Source organism: Grampus griseus, assembly GCF_964374135.1.
Source record: "Grampus griseus genome assembly, chromosome: 2".
Lineage (NCBI taxonomy): Eukaryota > Metazoa > Chordata > Mammalia > Artiodactyla > Delphinidae > Grampus > Grampus griseus.
The window spans coordinates 153768528-153793900 of record NC_139018.1 but is presented as its reverse complement, the minus strand read 5'-3'; the positions used below and the strand labels follow the sequence as shown (position 1 = coordinate 153793900).

Sequence of the window (25373 nt, the reverse complement as noted above, 5' to 3'; positions counted from 1 at the left end):
TGAGTCTCATTCCCTTTAGAACAATCTCCTACAGGAGACCTGTTGTACCCAGGTTTTCAACCCAAGAAAGTAGAATATGTAACTCAATTATTGCTGTTATAGCAGAGATGAGAAATCCCCCTTCTTCCATTAAGATACAAATACCTGCAGGCATTCACCTCTTGGGGCCAGGGTGCTCTTCAGATGGAATTCATGGGCAGCCAACCACAATGGCTCCAGAGTGCCTGCTTTGTCTTAAAGCTTCTGTTTGTAAACTCGGCCTCCCTTGAAGGAACAAACAGTCTTCATTTACATGAGCCTTTGCCTGGCATTTATTTTCAGGGCTGCAGGACAAACAAAACATCACACAGCGAAAGAGGGGAAAAAAATAAAGCTTCTTATAGTATCTCCCAAGACTTGGCCCTATTTTGACAAAAGATGGCATCCTTGTTTCCCACAGCAAGATGCAAACACATGCTCTGTTCTAACACCAGGATTGGGGGTAGATCTTGGGTTTAGATGGAAGATCGAAACTGATAGCATTTGGCTGTGTCTGCCTTTAGGGCAGTTTAGAAAAAGTACCTGGTAAGTTGTTTAACTTGTTGACATTTTCACTACTAACTGCTATTGACTAAACAAGGAGTAATTACTCCAGCTACTTGGAGCGCTTGTTAAAAATCACCCAGCTTGGTGGCAGCTATCACGGTTAGGGGATGGGGCTTTGAGTTCCGAATGAACACATGCCATTCTGGAAATTAAAAATCACCGCAGAGAAAATAGTGAGCACTTCACACACAGTAACAATTCATGACGGTAGAGTAATAATCTAACGCTTTGTCTCAAGTCATTCAGCGCCAAAATCTTTGTTCTAGAACATTGAAATGATCTATTCCAAGCCCCCATGTTATAAAGAAGCAAACATGTAGCTCAGAGAAGAAGCAAGTGTCAGAGAACTAAAACACACCTTGGGAATGGTAGGACTGATTTTCCTGATCCTTTCTTGGGGGTTGTAAGTGATCGTGGCCTTAATTTAAGATCAAGATGTGACTCTAATACAGTCAAGAGCACACACAGAGCTGATGGAACACGATATTTGCAACTGGGATTGTCCCAGAAATCCTATGTCACCAAAACCAGACTTTACACTTTGCTCCGCAATCACTCTGAACCATGCCTGGGAGAGAAAGCCCTTCGGGAAGTTTCTCTCTGGGACACACGTGGTCGTGTTCCACGCCCTGCCCCTCTTTTGGAAGCACGCCCCTACCCCCATGCTGATCTAGCCCCTTAGCCTCACACTCCTCCCAAATCTAATCTTGGTTCAGAGCTTGTTTTTCCCACACAGCCCTTGTCCTAAACGTTTCCGGATGAAGAAGTGTCCTAACTTGGAGGACAAAGGCACTCCCATTGCTTCTGTGCTGGTTTCGTTCTTGAGCCCGCTGCCTCCAAGGAACTGGATTTTAGAAACTAGTAAACAGCAGGAAGGCACCACTGTGCTTCTGCGTGTATACACATTAGTCACATCAGAACCCTTGACGCACAAGAAACAATGACTCCTTTATTATAATAACTATAACCCTTGGTAACATGGTCACCTGATCAGTGCACAGGGTTAATAAAGAGAGCCACGTAGTTAGTTAGCTTCACTGGCGATCTAAAGACCTCTGCCTGGCATTTCGGTGCTGGCAGCACAAGTACCGGTGGCGGGGATGCTACCAGCGTCCGCCTGGTCCCCTCCACGATGCCCAAGACCGAGGAGGCCAGGAAGCTGGCAGGCTGCGCGGCCGTGGAGAACCACTTGAGGAATAACCAAGTGCTGGGAATTGGGAGTGGTTCTACAATTGTCCATGCTGTGCAGCAAATAGCTGAAAGAGTGAAACGAGAATCTGAATCTCGTCTGTATTCCCACTTCCTTCCACGCCCATCAGCTCATCCTGCAGTATGGCTGAACTCTCGGTGACCTGGACCGACGACCAGAGATTGACCTTGCCATCGATGGTGCTGATGAAGGAGACGCTGATCTCAATCTCGTCAAGGGTGGTGGAGGCTGCCTGACCCAGGAGAAAATTGTGGCTGGCAATGCCAGTCGCTTCATCGTGATTGCCAATTTCCGGAAAGATTCAAAGAACCTCGGGGATCAGTGGCACAAGGTAATCTCCATCAAGGTCATCCCGAGGGCCTGTGAGCTGAGCTGTGACCCAGAAGTGTGCGGGTGAAATTGAACTTCGAATGGCTATCGACAAGGCACGTCCTGTGGTGATGGATAATGGGAGTTTTATCCTGGACTGGAAGTTTGACCGGGTCCACAAATGGAGTGAAGTGAACACAACTATCAAAACTATCCCAGGCGTGGTGGACACGGGCCTATTCATCAACATGGCAGAGAGAGTCTACTTCGGGATGCAGGATGGCTCGGTGAACATGACGGAGAAGCCTTTCTAAACTGGCCCTGCAGGAGCGGAGTGTGCTCCTGTTGCATCCCCAGCCCAGCGCCGAGGTGGACATGCCCCTCCAGGAGCCTTGCCTTAATGTATCTGTGCCAGGTGGACAGCTTGGCAGGGTGGGGGTTGAAGGTTATATCCAGTCTTCTGAAGTATTGTTATTAAATGTCTTTTTAAAAAGAGAATTATAAACATATATATTTTACTATTAAAAATACTTAGTAGTTTTTTTATAAAGTAGAACTTGATTTCATGTTTTACATGAAACATTTACCAAAAAAAAGGAGGACTGTCTTCTAAACTTTTAACTTGCGCCTGCTGGTTAAGCTTCTGAATATTGGGTTTCCTGAGAAACGTAAATCAAACTTTTCCTTAAACTGGTGAAATGAAGGGCCCAGCCAGCAGCGATTCCCTGATGTCTTACTGGAAACACTGAAGTTTGTTTACTTTTCTACCACCCTGTTTTATTTTTAGTTTTTGTTGTGTACAGACGCACAGTGTGTAGTTACTGTGTCGTAAGATGTGAATTACAAAAGTCCGGTGAAAGTAGGGGTGTGGTGTGTGTGACTCAGAATGTGTAAACCACCAGGGAGAAAATGTGGGGTCTCTTTTGCGGAGAACAGGGGGTTCATTCAGACCCCTCTTGTTGGAAGCCATTGGCTAGAAGTACGTGCCAGTACTGCTAAAGCACTGCCGTGAAGCACATTTAAATGATTGTCTTTTCATCGTTAATATAGTTTTTTGTTCCTTTATTGTTATTTGCATGGTTCAGCAGCAGAAGTTGCTACCTCTTTATATTGTTTGAAGGTTGAAATAAAACAGTACGGTGCCAAACAAAAACATAAATAAAAATAAAAAAGACCTCTGCCTGTTCCGTGAAGGGCACCTTGTTTCTATAGTTTAATTTGAATTTCCATAGTACTTGATCTGGTAATAGGTCAGATCGATGTGCAAAAATTGAGTAAGAATTAGGTATTCACTTTAGGCATATTTGGTCTATAATAAACTGATAATTTCACAAGGAGGAAGAGGAAAAAAGTGTTAAAACACATCACAGTACCAGATGGTCTTCAATGCATGGTCCCTTGTGTTTCTCAAGGTGACAAAAGTTTTGGTGTAAATTGTGGGATTTATCTATCACACACCTATGTAATCAACTCTGCAGAAGATTAGTACAAACTTCGGTAATTATTGGGGGAGGTGGTTAAAAATCCCACTGGCTCAGGATTTTCCCAAGTGTGCCGCAAGGAACACTAATAAAGAGAGGGTTTCCGTAGACAAGTAATTTGGGTAAATACTCGATCAAATAAAATAAATAGGTTTCTTAACCATTCTTCTCAGAGTCTTTATTATGTGAATGTCATTATCACGTGCACTCAGAGGTGGACCAACGTCCACCATTTTCCCATCTTAGCTGACCGCAGCTTTCTTTTTCAGAGACGATCTCATGGGACTAATGCTCTTCAGATTAATAACAATAACAACATGGGTGACCACATTTGAGTTCTCACTCTGTACCAGGCATTGTGCTAAGCTCTTCACATCGCATCTTGTTTAACTTTCCAGGGACCCTAGGTCATAGGTCCCATTAAATCACCATTTTACAGAAGAAGAAACAGGCTCAGAGAAGTCAAACAGCAAGTCTACAGTCACACAGCTGGCAAGTTGCAGAACCAGAATTCAAGTCATTCTGACTCCAGAATTCATACTCTGAACTCTCTGTTGTATATCTGTCCTCACGAATCAAATGAGGAAGATAACCCCTGCCCCTGCCGATTCTTGCTGAGCTAGGTTGAGAATAACTGCTTTGGGGGAGGAAGGGGAAAGAGAAAAGGAGAGAAGTCGGGGGAGAGGGGCATGATTTGGTTTAGATTAGAAGAAAGTGATCAGATAGGTCATTGCTATTATTCTGAGTGTTTTGAGGGAGTGGAAACCTGGACAGGACAGCCCATTCCTCATTGACAGGATGGGAAAAAGAACGGGTTTCTGGTTTTGACAGGTATGTACTAAATTCATCCTTTTCCAACAAGGTGCAAAGAAAAACAAGAGACTTGTTTTATTTTTTGCAAATATTTCACATTGCCAAGGTGACCGGAGTAACATCCCAGCCACAGAACTAGTGCAAACCACAGGTAGCCAAGGGAAACCAACGCAGCTCAAAAGGTAGATTCCAAAGTGAAACTAAAAATTTGAAAATTACACTAGATGGGCAGAAGGCTGCATCACAGATAAAAAAGAATGTCATTTTCTTTAAAAAGTGTTTAACTGCAAATGAAGCAGAAGTTTTTTTTATAGGATCCATATTCCTATAGGGCCAGTCCTTCCACTACAAACCCACAAATGAAACAGGTGAAAAAATGGGGGGGTTAAAAGAAACTGCCTGGTACAATTTTTTTTTTTTTTAATAAATTTATTTATTTATTTATTTTGGCTGTGTTGGGTCTTCGTTTCTGTGCGAGGGCTTTCTCTAGTTGTGGCAAGCGGGGACCACTCTTCATTGCGGTGCACAGGCCTCTCATTATCGCGGCCTCTCTTGTTGAGGAGCACAGGCTCCATGTGCGCAGGCTCAGTAGTTGTGGCTCACGGGCCTAGTTGCTCCGCGGCCTGTGGGATCTTCCCAGACCAGGGCTCGAACCCGTGTCCCCTGCATTGGCAGGCAGATTCTCAACCACTGCGCCACCAGGGAAGCCCTGGCCTCCTACAATTTAATTGAGTTTCCTGGAGGGACAAGCTGAAACCAACCAACTTTTCCAGACTCTGGGAAGGAATTTGAATCTCACATGCCCAGTGGGGGGAAAAATAAAAAGAGGGAGCAAGTCTTCTTCCACATTTTAAGATCCCTGGGGTTTGGGCTTCCCTGGTGGCACATTGGTTAAGAATCCACCTGCCAATGCAGGGGACATGGGTTCAAGCCCTGGTCCAGGAAGATCCCACATGCCGTGGAGCAACTAAGCCCGTGTGCCACAACTACTGAGCCTGCGTGCTGCAACTACTGAAACCCACGTGCCTAGAGCCCATGCTCCGCAACAAGAGAAGACACCACAATGAGAAGCCCGCGCACTGCAACGAAGAGTAGCCCCTGCTCGCCACAACTAGAGAAAGGCCACGCGCAGCAATGAAGACCCAATGCAGCCAAACATAAAATAAATAAATTTATTTTAAAAAAAAATCCCTGTGGTTTCTCAAAAGCTTTGGAAGTTTCTTCAGGATGCCAGGAGCATTCAGAAATTTAAAAATCGGGAATTTTATGGTTCATCAAAAGTTCAGAATCCCTGGCCCAGAAAATAAATTTAGTTAGGATGTCCTTTAAAGGACAGGGGTAGACAAAGAAAGAGGAAACCACCCAAGGCCAAAACCCCAGGGACTCCCTGAGGACCAGAACCTCTCCCCACCCTTCTACTTTCCACCTCCACCCACCCTTTATGGCCCTTTGACGGAGCACAGCTGCCCTTCTGGGCGGCCAGGAAAGGCCCAACTGCTCGAGGCCCCGGAGGGTCATTTGTGGCATGGCAAAGTTTCTCAAAGGGATTTTCTGCCGGCTGATTTTGTGGTCAAAAGCACATTTGACTCTCATCACTGCAGTCCCTGACTTAGTGAGACCAGAGAAAGGCCAAACTTCTTAGCCATTAACGGTCAGGGAAACCAAGAAAAGCTACCTCCAGAGTGACCGTTTCCCACAGACAAACTGTCCGCTAGCCATACCTGGCGAACGCAGGCTGGCCAACAGACTGAACTGGAAAGTCTGGTGTGGATCTTGGGGGGAGGGAAGTTGGGGCTTCTAGAAAAACCTAGAATGCTGTATCTGAACTCACATCCATGACAGGACCAATTTGGTGGGGCCCAGGGTGCCTCAGTTCAAATGAGAAATTGAACTCATCTTGAAAGAGGCCTAAACATCCAACTTGTTAAAAACTTTAACTCTGAGTATAGCCCTCCAAAAGTTCACCCCAGCTGTACCAGTAGCGTCAAGAGGGAAAGGCCCCGTTCTGGACCTATATCCCCAAACCTTTGCTGAGACAGAGTAAGAAAGGTTGAAGTTAAATTACAATAACTGAGGGTCTCTTGCTGCTGTGTTTCACCACGTTTGCACACATAACCAGTCATATGTTCAGCTAACAGTCACTGAAGCCTATCTTGGGAAGGATGCCGCGCTGGGTACCAGGAGATAGAAAAGTAAAACGACCACCATTTCTGCCCCTCCCAGAGCTCACGATACAGTCAAAGAGGTAGTAGGCGGAGGTGTTGGAAAGAAAGGGCCTTCAGTGGAAACACGGAACCTGGATGCACAAAACGATTCGCTCATAAATATTGGGTTTTAGGATGCAATAGACCATTTTTTAGAGGTTAGAGATTTTTCCATGCAAGTATTCCAGGATAAAGTAAGCCCAGCGCTGAAACCCTAAGAAGCTCATAATCTTCAGAAATGTATCTCTTTCTTTCAGACATCAGATGTTTCAGACATCTGATCCAAAAGCCGTGAGGAGATGAGAGAGGGTTCAGCGTGAAGACTCTAGAAATGGACCCAAAAACCTTTGGTGACTTTCTTGAACAGCCCCAAGTCATAATCACTTTCTGAGAAGTGACTTGGTCCCATTTCTGAATCCATAAAGTGATGACAAATGACCCCTGGCACCGCCTTCCTCTCTAGGATGTTGAAAGAATTAATGAGATAGTGTCTATAAAATGCTTTGAGCTCATTGGAAGATGTCAAAGAAGCAAAATAAGAAATACTGTTATCACTGAAGCTCTTCTAATCCAGCGAGCTTCAGTGGAGCTTAGAAATACCTCCATTCTCTCTTCAAATCTTTCTCTCCCTAACTTTTAAAGGTTGGTATGACTGATTCATCGAACATGACTGAAAGCAAGCAACAAAGTGGAAAAGAAAAGCTTCATGCAAATCCCTCTGTGTTTCTGCACAGGGGGTTAAGCAGAGCAAAGAACACAACCTACTTCCTGTCCTCCCGATAGCTCAGGGCTCTGTCTGGTTATGTGGCTGTAACTTATCCTCACTCATACAAAAATTATTCATTTTCCACTCTGAGTCAGAACCTTCTGGTCTCCAAACCTACTGACAAAAATGCATCCACTCAAGTCATTTTATGTTTGGGATGTTTTTCCCTTAAGCATACATTTTATCTCCTTTGCTCCGTGTCCCTTCAGAAATTACACACTTCATTTGCATCTCATTGATTTGTATATATTTGTATATTGCTCCATTAGAAACATGAATGTTTTTCCCCTTGTGCTGATGAGGTATACTGGATCCTCAATTAATTAAAAGCTCCTTGGTACTTCCCCTTGATCCTGATTTTTGGTTTGTCATCTGCATTTGTCTATTTTATTGTACTCTCAGAATATCTTCTGTGTCTAGGGAGATGGAGGAGGATGCTGAGACTTGCTGGGAGTGCTTTTTGGAGATGATCCTGGTATCGATCCTAGGGTTATAGTGGGCACCTGGGAGAAGTGGGTTTGCCCTTTACATTATCTCTGTCCATGTTGCAAATTCACACATTTTACATGGGAGGTGAAGACTGCTCCAAAATGGTTTCACAACTTAAAGATGTGGGAAATACCCACATCCCATCGCAAACACTGACCAAATGAACTCTTCAGCTGAGTCAACCGTTCAACAACAACAACAGCAAAAAAGACTAACAAGAAGCCACACAGAAGGAAATATGCTCAAATATTTTACTAAAACACTTCAAAGGAATGAGCACGACATCCTTCCAGGCAAAGACATTGTCATTCTCACCTTCCGTGGAGCAGGGACTTCTAGTCTCTCTAGCAACGGTCGTGACCTCCATTAAACCATGCAGGTACTCTGCACCCTTCAGACCAGACCTAGAATCATACGAGCTCCATACAGTGAATAAGATGGCAATGGTAACTGATCTCATCCCGCTGTAGACCTTCAACAAAAAGAGAAAAATAGTGAGATTGCAGTTTGGCTGAGCCCAATGGCGCTTACGACTCAGGGAGTTTCCTTTTTTTTTTTTTAATCCCCCTCTCCCCAGCACAAACCGTCTCAAGCTCAGACTGGTCCGTTCTCAGTTTGCCCATCATTTCTCAGCCCCAGAGAACATGGCTTTTAACCTTTTCGTCCTGCAAGAACTAGGTCAGGTACTCTGGAAAGCCTTGCCTGTCCAATCACCCCACAGGGATTGCTTCCTTTTGCTGGAGCATCTTTAGGAGGCATCCCTTACTGGGCACTGAGCATACACGGTTCTCCTACTATGTTTGCCATTTCTTCAGTCAGTCACTCTATATTGAAATGCTTAGCAGACGCCAGGCACGGTGAGGGGCCGGGAACGCAAAGCTACGTACACACAGACGCCGTCTTTGAGTGGCCCACAGTCTGCTGGGGTAAACAGCTTGGTTCTTCAGAGTCTGAAAACTCCTGAGGGCAGAGGTCTCTGTGATTGTTTTTGTTTCCCTCCCAGCAGCTCGCATGCTCCCTGAGTCAGGTAAGAAGTACTCAGTGAAGAAGGGTTGATTCAAATATGCAACCAAAAAATCCAGAAGAGACTTTCCCCAAAACTGATGCATGAAAATGCTTCATTTTCAACTCGAAGTTTCTAACAAATGCCAAGATGTAACCCTCAGAACGAGAGCAATACAGCTCAATTCCTTTAGGCGTTTTCTAATTACCATTTACCTGCTCTCTAATTTAGGAATTCTGGAGGGGATTGGAAGGGGCAGTGGGGTGGGGGGGATGACAGGGCATTTGCATAACAAAATATGTTTACAGTAAGAGATTCCAGTCCCTCAAAATTAAAAAAGAAACCCAAACAAATTTGCAAGGATGAGGGGACAGTTTTTCACCTTCCTCTTACCTCTAGCAAACAACTCAGTCATTCTGAATGTCTTTAGAGGGTCCCTTTCTTCCACTGGAGGGTACATTAGCTAATCACATCATTTATCGCTAACTAAAGACCGAAAAATCACAGAAGAGGGAAGTCGATCCCTGCCCCCAAGACTGTGGAACAAAAGCCATACATTTTCCTGAGGAGACAGCATGGCTCTGCAGCTCTGTCATTCCTTCAGGGACACTGGAATTCACCTCCAGGACAGTCCCAGACAAAGCGTGCCTGCCACAGCCAAGTGACCCACCCTGGATGCCTTTGTGTGCAAGCCCCGCCCTCTTCGCCCATTCCTGCCCCTCCCAAGCCCTTCCTGTACCTGCCACACCTCCCACCCAGAACAGCAAAGCACGGGGACCCAAGGCCATATATTTTGACCAGCGTTCCTTGCTTCCAAAGCAGATTTCCATCCGACAGTCTCATCAAGATAAAAAGAATCAGAAAATAAGAGGGGTTGGAGAAAAGGGAAGAGAGGGGATGGGTAGGATCATTTTAATTATGAATTGATAGCATAAAAGTCCTGTGGAGACTCAATATTTGTGAATCGGATTTGGTTCAGAGTAAAATTTAAAAAACATTTTTTTTTTAATGCATGGTCTGTGTTTTCCTAGAGTTCCTAGAGTGAGTTGGTCTCAGCTGCATTCAGCTTCCTGATATGAAACCCAAGACTTATTCTGTGACAACACATCCTGCTGGTCATGGGTTTCACTGTCTATTTCCAGGTAAAAGGAAAGAAAAAGAAGGTGGGGGGAGGAGAAGAAGAAGAAGAAAACGGCATCCATGATGTAATTATTTTCAAGTGGGGTTTTTACAAGCAGTTTAATGTGAAAGCTCATACAAATTAGGAGAGCTTGTTTAGAGTCAGAAGGACCTGTATTTCAATCCAGCTCTGCAAATCACTAGCTGGATGACCAAGCAAACTACTTCGGTATTCTAAATATTAAGATGTGAGGATTAAATACATGTGATCACTGTGATTAAGTAGTGTATATACAATAGTGGAATGCATATAAGGGACTGAGGCAGAATGCCTGGCATTTAATTAGCCCTCAATATGTGGAAAGGAGAGACAGTGAGAGGCGAGAAGGAGATGAAAAGACATATTAAGCTGTCTCTCTGTCTCCCCCCACTCCACCTCCATGTCTCTCTGTTTACAGCTCTCTCTTTACACACACACACACACACACACACACAGCCCTAGATCTGAACCTAGACGGACGTCCCACATAATGACAGTTGAATAGATCCGGGCATTCCTGAATCCTAGTCCTTGGTTGATTCTGGAGGAAGAGGGTTATATCAGGACAAAGTTGAGAAAGCGAATTCAGCCCGGAGTGGACTCCCAGAGAATCAGAAATAATTGGACCTTCAGTCCACCCAGAATAATATAGGATGACTTCACAAACCAAGTCATTCCCTTTAACTGTCCTCTAGCCAAGGCAGAACCCAGGACTGGATGTCAAAGTGCTTTTAAAGGGTTTTGCAGAAGAGAGCAGAGAGCCCTTCTCAAATTTCTAATCAATGCAAAAGAGGGAAAGGAGGGACAGACGGGAGCACCAAACTCAAGGCAAGAGAGTCAGGGAAGACTTCGCAGAGACAATGACTCCAGAGATGAATTTTAAAGAAAGAGTAGGAGTACTTTATGCCAAAGCTGGGGCTGCAGGTGGGAGTCGTACTGAAAGTACAGAGTCAAGAGAAAGATCAGAATGAGAGCTCTAGATGCTTCCCAGGGCGGGGGAGGAGAATTTGAATCTCAAAGATGACACCAAAGAGGTAAGCAAGACCAGGCCAGCTTATGAAGTACCAGTTAAGGAGTTTGGATTATTTCCTGAAAGCTATAAGCCTTTAAGCAATGGAATGATAGAATCAAATTTCAGTTTCAGAAACTACACTCTGATGACAGTGTCAAGAGATTGAAGGTGGGAAGTGGGAGGTGAGGGGTGAGATAAACTTGATCTGCAGGCATGAAAATGCCTCATTTTTACTCAGAAACAGTCACATGTGCCACGGCTTCATCCCCTGAATGAGAATAATACAGGTCAATGCCTTTAGGTGTTTTCCAACTATTCTTTATCTGCTTCCTAATTTAGGGATTTTTAAGCAGATAGGGATTAGCAAAATTGTTAACTGAATTCATGTTTGAAATCATGGAGACATTAAGAAAGACTCCTGCTTGGAAAATGAGTGGAACATTGTGCCATTCACGAAGTAAGGATGAGAAGCAAAGAAGATCAGGAAGGAACGGAAGGGAGATGACTTGACCTTCTGAATTGGGGGTCCTGGGGTATCCGGAAGCACAGATACCCAGTGGGCAGTTATATATATTCATCTAGAACTCAGGAGAGGAATCTGAGCTAGAAACAGAGCCGGGACACGTCCGTTCCTGAGGAAAGCTCACCTGGGAAGTGTGTGCAGTGAGAAGACCAAGGTCAGAACCAGACCAACACCAACACGTAAGCATGGTCTGTGCTTCCACAGTAGGAGCAGCCAGAGATGAGAAAGGTAAATAGTGTCAAATGCAAGAGGAGAGTCAAGCAGGTAATGGAAAAAGCCCAGGGGATTTAGTAACTTAGGTGACCTCAAGGAAGTTAGTTCAGGGGCACAGTGTGGTCGGATAGCATTCTCCTTCTATTTCACTGGGGCATTTGACTCACTGCTACTTCAACTTACAACTTTTCTGATGGTGTGAAAAGCAGATCAGGAGCTGCTTGGGCCCTATTGCAGAGTGTTTTGACTCAGCAGAGGTAAAAAGTCAACCACTATCTGCTCAGAAGGTCAGCGGTGGTAACCAGGAGACACATGAGGACGCGTGGGCTAAAGGGCTTTCAGAAAAACTTTCTGGTCATGGCCAGAAATACCCTTCTATTACCCTAGTATAGTTTAGCAAGGAAATAAAAATGTTCATTTTAGCTAGAATTCCTTAGAATTGCAAAGTTCCATCCAATGGTTGGGTTTTTTTTGTTTGTTTTTTTTGCGGTACGCGGGCCTCTCACTGTTGTGGCCTCTCCCGTTGCAGAGCACAGGCTCCGGACGCGCAGGCTCAGCGGCCATGGCTCACAGGCCCAGCCGCTCTGCGACATGCGGGATCTTCCCGGACCGGGGCACGAACCCGTGTCCCCTGCATCGGCAGGCGGACTCTCAACCACTGCGCCACCAGGGAAGCCCCTAATAGTTGGGTTTTAATTATCTTTCTATTTACTGGGCTCTGCACATCCCAAACCAAGTGAGGATGTGTATGCTTATTCTTTGCCCAGGTGGGGTCTTTCAGAAGAATTCGGTGCTTCAGACCTGAAACCGCAGGGCGTCGCTGTCCTGAACACACGCGGGTACGGCACAGGCACCATGACTGGGGCCACCCCGGGGGTCCCCACGACTCCGAGCCCTAGTGGCAGGAGGATGGCCGCAGCGAGGTCGATGGCTTCACCAGGGGGTCCCGGGCAGCCCCATAGGTGCGGGCACGCAAGGTTGACGCGGTGCCACGAGGCAGCGGTCGTCACGGCCAAGGCCATCCGGGTGCAGGTGGATAGGACGCCCCGCCAGCTCGCAGCCTAACACGCTCTCAGCTTCCTGTGCAGCCCGGCCACCCTGCAGAGCGAAGCTGCCAGTGCCCGGGCAGCTGCGAAGGGATCCAGGCGAGCAGCCAGCACGCACAGCCACGACGCCAGCTTTACAAGGTGTCGCCCAAGGAGGCCTCCGTGCCACTGGGCAAGGTGGTGGTCCTGGGTGACAGTGACCTAGAGCATCTGCCAGGCCTATATCAAGAGGCTCCAGCAGGAGCCCAGAGGGGCGGGAGTCACATCCCTGATGTGCCTGAACTGGCCCCCAGGTGGGGCTTCCTGGAGACCACCACTGTCAGCCGCTTCTACACGACCGACCCAGGCCAGGAACCCCTCAACTATGTGACTGAGATCGCATGCAGTGAAATTTATATGCTGGACCCAGAGCTGCTGGGGCCATCGCCCGGCCTGACCTCCCACGTCCCCTCTCCCCATCTCACCTTGCTCCCGTGCCTCGGTCACTGCCAGGGACGCCGCACCTCTGCAGGGGAGCTGCATGAGGCTGCCGAGGGGAAGGACTTCTGTAAGATCCAGACGCTGCCCCAGGCTGTGGGGACCACCAGTTCCTGCACCCCGTGGTCAGTACCGGCAGCGGGGAAAGGGTCTGCTATGTTCTGGACCACCGCCGCCCCCCGCCCCCCTCCTTGATGCTGTGGAGGAAGACAGGGAGACCTGTCTGCACCAGCTGGCGGCCCTGGACTCCTGCACCACCTGCCACTACATCCTGGAGATGGGAACCTTCGTTATGAAGACAGAGTAGGAGGGCCACATGCCCCCGGCAGGCTGAGAAGTCTCAGGACACCAAGCTGGCCGCCTACCTAGAAATGGGCAGTGTGACCTGATGATCCAGTCAGAGGACCAGGAGACAGCTGTGTAGCTGTGAGGCCAACACTCGGCAGTAGGGGGGACCAGCCAGATGATGACCACCCCATCCTGGCCCGCCTTACTGCCAATGTGCCAGCTGGAGAGCTACAAGGGGACCCCTTCCCCAGGAAAGGAGTCGCCCAGACCTAGGGCTGGACTCAGGACCTAGAGGGTCTCACCTGTCCCCCTGAGGCCCCAGCGTGACCCACAGGCTCACAGGGGAACAGGAAACTGAAGGGGGCTATGGACTTCTGAATACGGAGAGTGTGTAAAAAGGAACAAATTTGTATATGGGATTTCTTGAGATTTCGTAATGAATAAAAAATTAACTGGATGGGTTACTTATTGCCACCATAATGACAAATTAGATATGGGAACTAAGGTATATGTCAACTTCATTTTTTTTAAATTGACAAAGTAATTAGTTATGTATCAAATATAAAGGTCACAGAATAAATGTACTCATTTCTAGTCAGTATCTGGGATGTAGAGAATTAATTAGAAAAAGATGTCAACCAACTCCCACACGTTAAAAGACACAGAGCTCATCTGTCACCTTTCCCAACATCCCCCATTCCAGCCATAATTATTACAATAGTGGTGAGCTTGTAATTCTTCCATTTCGCTTTTTGACATTGTGATCTTATTGTTATTTCTTTTCCTCTGAGTTGTTTCAGCAAATGTTGGCAAGAGAGATTCTGTACCTAATTAAGACACAATCATCTTATTTCAATTTCATTGACAAAACGTGTTGGACAAGATTAGCTATCTCACGATTCGAAGTATTTAAAGGTGTGGCTGGTGTGACCCATGGTTCCATAGCTTTGCTACCTCATATATAAACACATCCTAAAAGACAATCTTAATCCCAGGAAAGAAACATTTCCAGCACCAGCTAGAACAGCACTGTCCAAAAGGAATACAATGTGAAACTTATATGCAATTTAAAATTTTCTAATTTAGGAATAATAATACCTCTCTTAGCTGCCTCTGAAGTGGTCATCAATTAAACAGTGGTAATGAAATTGTCATTATATAAAGACTACCTATTATTATTACCAATTCAACGTAAGTCTCAACTGACATTTATTATCTATTGTGTTGCAAGCATTCTTAGGGACTTTTGTGTCCATCATCCTTCCCTTTATCCCAAACTATCCCCCAATCCAGCATAATATCTCCTCTCCCATAAACTCATCTACGTCAGCCTGGCGTTTTCCTCACCATCCCAAGAACTGCTTACCTTCACCAATGCTTTCCAAATGCTGGTACATTGGTGAGTACCAGGCTGTGAAAAAGTTTTCACAGGTCCAAGTCAAAATAATAATAGTAATAATAATAGTCACAGCCATGTAGATTTTCTTCATAAAGCCAAATCGGTTAAAATCTAAATAATTTCTGAGATTGTCCGTCCTTTTTTTTTTTTTTTTTGCTAAAGTGTCTCCTTTTTTTTAAACGAAAGGATGATGGTAGTGGTGGTGATTATGAAGGTGACAGTCTTTTTTTGTTGTTGTTTTTCTTAATGCCCTTTTTGGACAAAAATGTGTTAAATGGCATTGTTTATCCCCACCATTTAAAAAACTATCATATTAGATCCATGAAGTCCACATTCCATGCCTCCACCCCTTCAGGTGACAGTGAGTTGAGGAGAGGGTCCTATCTTACTATTGTTTAGCCAGATTCCCTGCGGAAGACCCTTCATTGGCTACTGACTGTTGTTGGGTTAATATCAAAATCCTGAAAACACTCATGCGAGCAGCTTCTTATCTGGTTTCTGTCTCCGTTGGCTGCTTCAGCCTTGCTGGTCACCCGCCCTGCCCCACGTCCCCACCCAAGGTCTAGGTACGAAGACCTTTCTTTTTTTCCATCAAAACTCAGAACTCCTTTCTCTTCAGTGCTCTCTGCCTGGAATATCCTCTCCTTGCCCACTCCCTTCATTCCTCCCCCTCCCCCGGGGCCAGCGCTCACCAGCCTTCAGGGCTGGCTGAAATGGCACACCACCACCTCCCAAGAACTCTCTGCGGTCCTCCCAAGAGATCTTTTTCCTACTTCACAGAGCGGAAGTGTTGCCACCCACAGGAGAAGGTAAATGGATTTCCCAAAGGTAGAGCCAGAACTGGGTCCAAAACCTAGGTTTCCTGGTGACAAAATAGAGAGGTCTTGACAGAACCTCTATACCCCAATGAGGTCTTGATATTGGTGGAGTGGGGTGAGGTAGGGTGTAATGTGGGAAAATAAGGGGGGAGGGATTGAAATGGAAGGGCCCAAGAGAGAGGGCTCCTGCCTCAACTCAAAACCCAGCCCCATCAGGAGACAAGGTCATTAACAATTCTGTGTTACCCTTGGTGGGTTAAATGTAAATCGGGATAAATCCTTTGTACCTTTAAAAACAAACAAAAGAGAAGCCTTTCTGAAAGTGACATATGTCTCTTCTGTATACCTATTACAATGCCTGTAAAATGTCCATTTTTCTCATTCCCTCCACCTCTGCTTGCTGTAGAGGAAGCCCCCTTGCACAGCAACAAGGCCGACAGGCTCTGGGACAGTTAGCTGCGGGTCCCCTTCCCGCCAGCGGACCTGGGCCGGCTCACCTTTGTGTGACACCAGCAACGCCATCTCTGGGAGCTCCTCAGCCACTCTGTCAGCAGGTCCTTTGTTCAGACCCACTGCCTCTCAGGAATGGAGGCATCCATGGAGCTGGGACACTCAGGGGCCCCAGGGGCACCCTCTGGGGAAGCTGCCTAAAGAACACCTCCCACCCTCCTGGCTGTTTACAGCACTTACCTAAACGACGCTTAAGAGCCATTTTTCACACTGGATGTTTTGTGAGGACTCCCCCCAAGCAGTGTAAACTAAAGATCCCCAAACATGTTGCTTGGAGTTTGGAGCAATGTGGGTATTTGGTTCAGTAGTTCCGAGTCCTTTGCCACCAAAAAAGAAAAAAAAAAAAAAAAAAATGGACCCTTGTAGACCTTTCAGACACTTCCCTATAAGAAATTATATAACAAAGTCCAGCCTATAGAAGAAAATCCCAAACAAAACTCCTGTCCCAGCTGCTGTTCAATTCTCTAATGGGGCTCATTCTGGAATGACCCTCAGGAGGGAAGTTGCTCAAGCAAGTGACATGACTCATTGGTTTATGAAAGCTGGGACAAACAAAAGGAAGCAAGTTCCTGGAGAAACAATAGGAAATATGAATGGTTTGTCTTCTGGAGAGCATGAGAACGGGGCCTCTTCTTGGCAGTCAGGGGAATCCTGCTGGATGGCAGGACATTGTATTCCCCGACTGGGTCCTCTGCAAGCACTCGGCATGACATCACACACCCTCCATGTCCTGTTCTACCCGGGGAGCCCCCTGCATTTCTTGACCTTTTGTCCAGTGAACCGCATGATGGGAACCACGAGAATGAGAAGGGGGAGAGCCAAAGAGATACCACTCTGACTGGATTCCTTTTCATGTAACCAGGGTTAAAGCAGAGAGAAATCTAACGCCGAAATAGCATCAGTGGGGCCACCCATTCCTTTACCTGTGCCATGACCATAAATGGCAACAAAATGGAGCAAGGATGAGAGGTTCATGGTTATCTTAGTGAACAGGAAAAAAAGGGGGGTGGAGGCTGTCAAAATAGGCCACTGGTTGAGTAATTACTCTACAGTATTTTTCTACTGGTAAAAATTGGGAATGTCAGCAGAGAATAAAGTACTTAGGACTTAGAGCTGGCCCTCCTTTGCCCACCTAGAAGAAGAGCCACATAGGGGTGATAAACTCTTTGAACTGTGTCTAAGTACCAGTACTGTTTACTTTGAGGAAGGAAACTGTCAGTTCTGTTTCTTCACAAATAGCCAACCACAATGTGCCTGATGGATTTGGGACTAGTGAAAGAGGGACCCGTCAAGTGTAGGAAACAAGGTTTATCTCGGGATTAGATTTAGGAAGACAAAGGTCATCAGGAGACGGCTGGGCAGGCATTGTTTGCTGTGAAACTCCAAGCATGGAGCTGTTTTTCTTGAGGGTATCCCCCCTGGGTGGGGATAGGAGGCAAGAGCTTAAAGTACTCTTTCTATTAGTCACCATTTTTAAGAAAAGTAGATTTTCCCCCCACTCCAATAGTTTAGAGGGCGATGTCTTCCTCCTTCCCCAATACTATTCTCTCTTAACTGACAGTAACACCAAACTTCATGATCAGAGGGTTATTAATAATCAGTATGGGGAGAGTTCCGTTCCATCAAGGAATTCCACCTGAAATGTCTTGAATGTTGATAACTACTGGGGCAGGAAGCAGATTTTGAAAGTCTACCCTTTCTGTTTCTGAAAGCAAATGTAAAGTAAAGCATGTATGCCCAGGGATAAAACAAAGAAAACTCTCGTGGGCAAAGTCAAAATGTGTGTGGACTCGAGATCTGGGAAAGTTCTTTCCAGAGCGTTCCATGACACAAGCATATGCAATTTGAAAAATGAAGAGTTTCACTTAAGGTTAAACATACTTTGAGTCACTGGCAAGCGCTGCTACCAAAGGAAAAAAAAAACATCAGAATTCAAGGAAGAGGCCAAAATGTCCTTTATTTGCAAAACACCTTTTCTACTAGTCCATGAAGTAAATCTTACGCTCTCAAACGAATTCAGAGGCTTCAAAGTTGCTGACAAATTGACCAAGCATGTCTGCTGTAATGGCTTTTACTCTACTCTCAGAAAATGTTCAGACTTTGATAGTGTCATTTTTCTGAATACTACAGACTGGCCTGCTCCCACTTCATCTTGCCAGTAAGCAAGACAAACTAGTTTTTTTGTTTTTTTTTTTAACAGATTTAAATATTCTGTTGGGAAACTTTGTTATGTCTTAGATCCATTTTGCTCGGCATTTCTTTTAACTTCTGCCCTCTTCTGCATTAAGATGAAAATCTCGTACCTTTCCTCCTAAAATAGACAATATTCCCCTCTGTTGAGATTATGTCTTCAAGGTGGGAACCAGTTGTTCAACCCTCACAGCCAGTTTTGTAAAGGTTTATTTTCTGTTCTTTGTGCTATGAAAACAATATTTCCCCCACTCTTTTCAAATAAGAGATCATGAGCGAAGAGAAAATGCTTTTCCAAACCATCTCCCAATAGAATATTCCCATATAACAACCATTACCTACCCCACGACCCAATCCGATTTGGGAAATCTTCCTTGGATTGTTGCTTTTCCAAAAGCACCCACACTTGGTAACGACAATCTTTAGGGTTCTAACCATACTTAAATATTCGAATTCATGGTGGGTCACAAGGAAGCACAAATTGATTTTGGTGACAAACTGAGGGAGACTGAACAAAAGAACTGTAGTTTTTTTCTGTTGGGGTGTTTTATTTATATATTTTAATTATACCACGGAGATTCCCTAACTGGCCTCTTTGAATCCCAAAAATCTTAATGGGAATTTGATGAGTTCCAAGAGCTTCTTAGAAACAGTGGGTTTGCTTTTGAAGAACACACACGATGTAATGCAAGCCATCCACCATGTTATTAAATAAATCAGTTTATTTCTTCTCGTCATTTGCTGTTCGCTCTCATTATGGCCCCTTCAATTTTATTTGCTTTGAATAATAAAAAAGAGGAAATGAAACATAACTTCCTGCAAACGAATTTTAGAAGCTTACACGAAGGCTTCCCTGGTGGCGCAGTGGTTGAGAGTCCATCTGCCGAGGCAGGGGACACGGGTTCTTGCCCCGGTTCAGGAAGCTCCCACGTGCCGCGGAGCGGCTGGGCCCGTGAGCCATGGCCGCTGGGCCTGCGCGTTCGGAGCCTTGCTCCACAACGGGAGAGGCCACAACAGTGAGAGGCCCGCGTACCACCAAAAAAATAAATAAATAAAGCTTACAGGAGGTTTCGGCCACTTAGAGATCCTTGAACGAAGAATGGTCCTCTAGTCTCTGGGAACTTGATTCTGTAGGACAAAGTCTTGGAGGTAACACCATTGATGAGGTAAGAGAGGTAGGTGGTTCCCCAAGCCCTACCTCTGACCCAGGCTGTCAGATCAGATCACTCAGCTCTGGAGTTCCGGGGGGCAAAAAATGCTGCTTATTTAATTGGATAAACAAAATTCTTTCCAAAATCGAAACTAATTTAGATGTCATCTAAAGAGTGCTTCTAATACAACGGTGGGAAAACCTGTTCTGGGCCATTTAAGACATTGTGATGGGGGCTGGACTGGGACCAGCTCGCCTTCTTCATCTTAGTGCGTCCCCCACCCAGCTGGACCCGGGAACCCGATGTGTGCTCAAAGCTGGGGGCAGGAATGACTGACCCACTGCAGGCCTACGGACACACAGAGGATGAAAGAACAAGCCATCTGCCTGAAAGCTGAAAGTAAGAGAATCCCCACACAAGCTAGTGTGGGCAGGAATCAAGAGAATGCCCCTGGGCTAAGACAAGTCTTGCTTCCTTCAGGACTCCAAGTCTCCATCTAAAGGAGTTGTGGGGAGTCAGGTGAAAACCTCAGAACCCTCCATGCTCCCTGGGAAGACAGAGGAAGGACGTTTGAAATTTTGTTCTGAGTCCGGGAGTGTAAGTCTGACGACAAGCCTCCAGGTCTCACTAACTTCTGTCTCCGGGACTCAAACAAAAGACAGAACAGCAAAACTCCTGAGTCTCCCCTCCATTCAAGACATATTCACAAGAGGAGAAAAAGACAGAAGAAGGTCAAGAGTTGAGGGTTTTGTATGTTTGGACATACAAGAAGGCAAAGGAAGTCGATACAATGTTGCACAGATCTGGACAGAACTTAGAGACAGTCTGTCCAACTCGCACAGACTATGTACCAGGTATGCTCTAAGGGAAGAGTGAAGGAGTGCCTTCTGGGGCTTCCAGCAGATTTTGAAGGATTTAAAGCATATATTTTATTCTCATAAACTGTTATATATTTTCCCTGTTGGGCCATTACTTCTCTTTCTGTGTCTGTCTATCTCTCTCTCTGTATGTTTTGAGAAACACACGGCACCAAGAATACTGCTAAAACAGTGCCCACTGACCTGATTGAGGATATGTGTTTTGACACTTTAAAGTATTAAAACACTTTAATACTGGTTCATCTCTTTGGAGATATATTCCATAACTTTTCTCCCGAGGGTGGTGGTAACTCTAAAACATTACAACTACAAGAACCGTAATCTGCTGTGTGGATATCTCGTTTCTTTCTTCAGTCACTTCTGTATACAGGTTCCCTCCCGGTTCTGAATTGGGAATTCTGACTAAGGTAAATTCTAGAATTTAATCAATAAACGTAATTACATTTAGTCTTTAGTCGCTTGTATGCTATAGAGGAAGTATGATAAGGCAGTGAAAAACAAAACTCCGACGTTAGACCCTTTGGATTTGAATCCCCACTCCAAGAGCATGAATACTGTGTGACCTTGGGTGCCTTCCTTCTCCCTAAGTTGACAGATGGATAGCTAAACCTCCCTGGGGCTTAAAGACGATGGAGTGAGGATGTATGTTATAACCAGAAAGCACTCAGAAAAGGGCCTGGCATGCAGCAAGCACTGTAGAAGCGTTTGCTATTCTTATTTAATCTATTAGTGATGCCAAATTGCCAGGGAATTAACTAACTCTCCATCTAGAAGCCTAGTGATTCCGTTATTTTTTCAACCATCCTTTGCATAAATATGGGTGGGTACACACACGTGTATCCTTGTACGTATATATGGGCGCACGCATGCACACACATGAAGTTTTTTCTAAGTTTCAGACAACGTTAGGATACGTTGCCTAAGAGTAAGGATCAACTACTTAACCACAATAATATAATTACCCAGGAAATTCTATCATAATTCCATACTATCATCTATTAAAATATCTAATCCGTATTTAAATGTTCCCAATTACACCAAGAATATTTTTATAGCTGTTATTTTCCAAACAGGATTCAGTCAGAGTCCAAGCATTGGATTTGGTTCTTATGATAACTGCTAAAGTCCCCTCCCTCCAAAAGTTTTCCTATACCTTCCCAAATAGAATTCCTTAACCAGAGAAATTAGGGAACCCCTGGCTCAGAACCATTTCTGTTGACTTATGCTGCTCTTCATACAGCTCAGAGGGACGTCGGTTGTGGTTTCCAACGGTTGTATTTCCATTAAATGAAACCTCGATGAGAACAGTAACCTCTGGAGACCGGTCACCACCCCTCTCCACGCTGAAGTTTCCTGGGAGCTTTATATTCCTTTGTGTCTTCAGCATACCTGCTCTCTTTGTTTCATTGTTATTTTAGCAATCTTTGCCAGCTCTTCCTTTTCTCTGCCCTTCTTACCATCAGGCCTGACACCCAGCATCTCGAAGGTGAGAACTGAACTCCTGCTACGTTGGCCTCTGTCTCGTGTTCCCACACTGACTGCCAACCCTTCCAACAGAGAGCCAACGAGACAGGGACAGGAAGCTTTTACTTTGACTTGCAGATTATTCGAAGCTAGACAGTTAAGCTATCTGATGGCTTTATTCACTTCTCTGTCATTTGGCCTGTACTCTTTTTTTTTTTTTTAGTTTTATTGAAGTACAGTTGATTTATGTTGTGTTAATTTCTTCTGTACAGCAAAGTGACTCAGTTATACACACATATATATATATATTCTTTTTAATATTAAGTGGTGTGTTCTCCAAACTCTTCTGAGCCATTTTGAAAGCAAAGCTGGCATTTCCTCTTCCGACTGAAAATCTCCAGGAGCAAACTGGATGAGGCTTCCCAGAGGAAAGGGTTTGGTTTGCCCCTTCCCAGAGGGTCACCGTGCTATCTACTGACACATTCCAAAGCCTCATAAAAGCTGTCAGAGACTACCCGAGAGAAACACCCATTAAGTATTATGGGTCTTGATCTTTACAGCTCCTAATAACTTTTCCCTTTGAGTTTTCCCAGAGCTCTGCACATAATTAAAACAAATAAACAAACCAACCTTATTTCTGCCTTGCCTATGAGTTTGCTGTGTGACCTCAGGAAAGTCACTTAACCTTTCTGGTCCATATTTTCTTCTTCTGTTAGGACCAAAAAAAAATAGTATGGACAGAGAAATCACTAAAGAATAAATTATCATAATAATTGAGTAGATTTTTTAAAAAATCTTTAATTCATCACTTCAAAAATATATCTAAAATCAGAGAAAACTTAGTTACTTCTAAATGACTAAGTTTTAAAAGACTGAATTTCCAAAACATAGTCACTCATCTAAGCATATAAAACTTTCCTTAAGAGTCAAAGATCACATGAAGGGCTTCTGTATTTTTGCCGAAAGCAAACCGAAATAAAGTAAGAGGAATTTGAAAGGGAAAGGAAATTTCTCTTTTAAATGTCCTGGAATCATCATTGTGTGGTCAAAGCAAAAGTTTTTTTGCATTAAGTATATCAATAACACTTAAGCTCTGATCCAAAAGTTTCCATCATTTTCCCAAAGGGACCTCGTTTTCTCAGGATGAATTTCTATAAATTTTGTCCAATAGAAATATTACCAGCTAAGAGGTTTTTGTCCTGGGCTTCCAACATTGCAAAGCTCTGTCTCAGCTGAGTACCCATTTAGCCTCGTTCTTCATAGCTCTTTGGCAAATGCTTTCTCACTGTTTTTTGTTTTTAGCGAAATATGAATACTTCACCTTAGTTCACAGAGATCTGCCACCCCTTCTTCTGTGCTCTTAGGGTTGCCATGAAATTCACAGTGTTATGAATTATTTTGAGAGTGTCACCACGTAGCGATTCTATTCTGATCTTACTTCATTCCTATGGGCGTTTCCTCCCCCATTTCCCAATGGTAGTCCTATTTCTACTGTTTGGGAAAAGCTCAGAGAATCTAAACAGACTCTAGGAGTCTAAAAATTTAAAAATATGCACAGGGTGTATCTTCTAAATAGAGAACTTGAAACCCTAAATTCTAAATGCCTAGCTTGCTTCCATCTATTTTCAAAAGCAAAGAACAATATTTTATCTTGAAATTAAAGTTAACATAAATAACAATGTTTGGAGAAAACTTTGTGCCAATGTCTAAAGCCAAAGGGAGAGGCTGGGTCCTTGCGGAGGCCTGAAAGAGAATTAGGGGAAAGTCAGAGATTTCCTGTCTTTGTAATGAGTTTACTAATTAAATCTTAATTGTAAACCAAGCTGAGCAAAATTTAAATGAACCTCTGGTGCCAGCAGCCAGGTTATTACGGTGGAATTGTTTATAAGGACAGGAAAGTGACTTTCTAAACATCAGATTCCTGTGCGTTAGCCAAGACTCGGAGAAAGTTCCCAAGAGGGGAAACACAGAAAAAGGCAGGATAAGTGACTTGGGTCTTAAGATAATTAAATGACACTGAGATGTCTCCAGTCCCCTGGACTCAGTCATTGCCGGGGGCCGCCATCTTTCTGTTTGGATGGGCTGGAAGCGGCCACATCTGCAATAACCGATGTGTTTTCCCCTCCCATTTTACAGCCATTTCAGCAGTAACCTAACAGTGATGGAAATGGAAATTCCTTTACTTTGTAAACCCTGACTATTCTATTGAAAAATAAGCCTTGCAAATACACAGAAGTCCAAGCACTGGAGAGAAACAAAGCTGCCATAATAAGAGAGTGAAAAAGAAAGTTGATTTTATTTTCTCCTGGTATGATGGGAGAGAAATAAAAGGTAGGGTGTAAAATAAATCAAAAGAGTCTCGTGGCTATGTACGTGGTTCAGCATTATTTATTAGAAGATTAAGAAAGTGAATTATCCAAATGCTCCTATCTTGCTTTGATTGTTCACATTCACTCATTTAAAGTGAATTCACTCATTAAAGTGAATAAACTTCCTTATAGCCTTTCTTTTTTTTTTTTTTTTTTGTCGGTACGCGGGCCTCTCACTGCTGTGGCCTCTCCCGTTGCGGAGCACAGGCTCCGGACGCGCAGGCTCAGCGGCCATGGCTCACGGGCCCAGCCGCTCCGCGGCATGTGGGATCTTCCCAGATCGGGGCACGAACCCGCGACCCCTGCATCGGCAGGCGGACTCTTAACCACTGCGCCACCAGGGCAGCCCTAGCCTTTCTTTTTAGAGGCAATTTTTACAGCCAGCTTTTCTTTTCTTTATAAATGTAGTTTGCCATTAAAACCCTCCATTTGTGAAAAAGAATATATGTATGTATAATTGAATCACTTTGCTGTACACTTGAAAGTAATACAACATTGTAAATTAACTATATTTCAATTTTTAAAAATCCTCCATTTGCCTCATTTTCCACTGGAAATGGGCCTATGTGCTGAGTACCCAGCAAAGTACCCTCACAAACTAGTAGCACGTCACAGAGCAGGGACCATGTGGGAAATATTCCACCGCAATCCTAAAGGCAATTAGGTTGATAGAAGAAGTGTTGTCTGATACCCGTGTTCCAAAGTTGGGCGACTGGTAGACATGTTCATTAGCATAATTCCATCCTTTATCTTTCTCTGCTCTCCAAGGAAACCAATGATAGGAATGCTGGGATAGATATTCTATAGAGTAAAGGATTAAAATAAAAGAGGCAAAATAATTTGAAAATATATTAATATTATATATAATTAAGATATAATGTAGTCCATTCATTTATGTAATTTCTGAAATGCAAAATGATCTTTCTATTCCACCAAATTTTTAAAATTTTTTCCTTTAGGCCTGCTCTTGGGTCAGAGTAAGAGAAGTTGCCTTCAGAGCAAATTATGGGACTAGG

The 25373-nt window shown here is 44.5% G+C and overlaps 1 pseudogene across 1 annotated transcript in view; it reads left to right on the top strand.

Moving 5' to 3' along the window:
* LOC309819338 (ribose-5-phosphate isomerase-like) overlaps positions 1-2418 on the top strand; it is a 33391-nt pseudogene extending 30973 nt beyond the window's left edge. Inside the window, exon 4 of the transcript in view lies at positions 1637-2418. The product of the transcript in view is annotated as a ribose-5-phosphate isomerase-like (transcript). The remainder of the gene's footprint in view (positions 1-1636) is intronic.
* The last annotated feature ends 22955 nt before the right edge of the window (positions 2419-25373 follow it).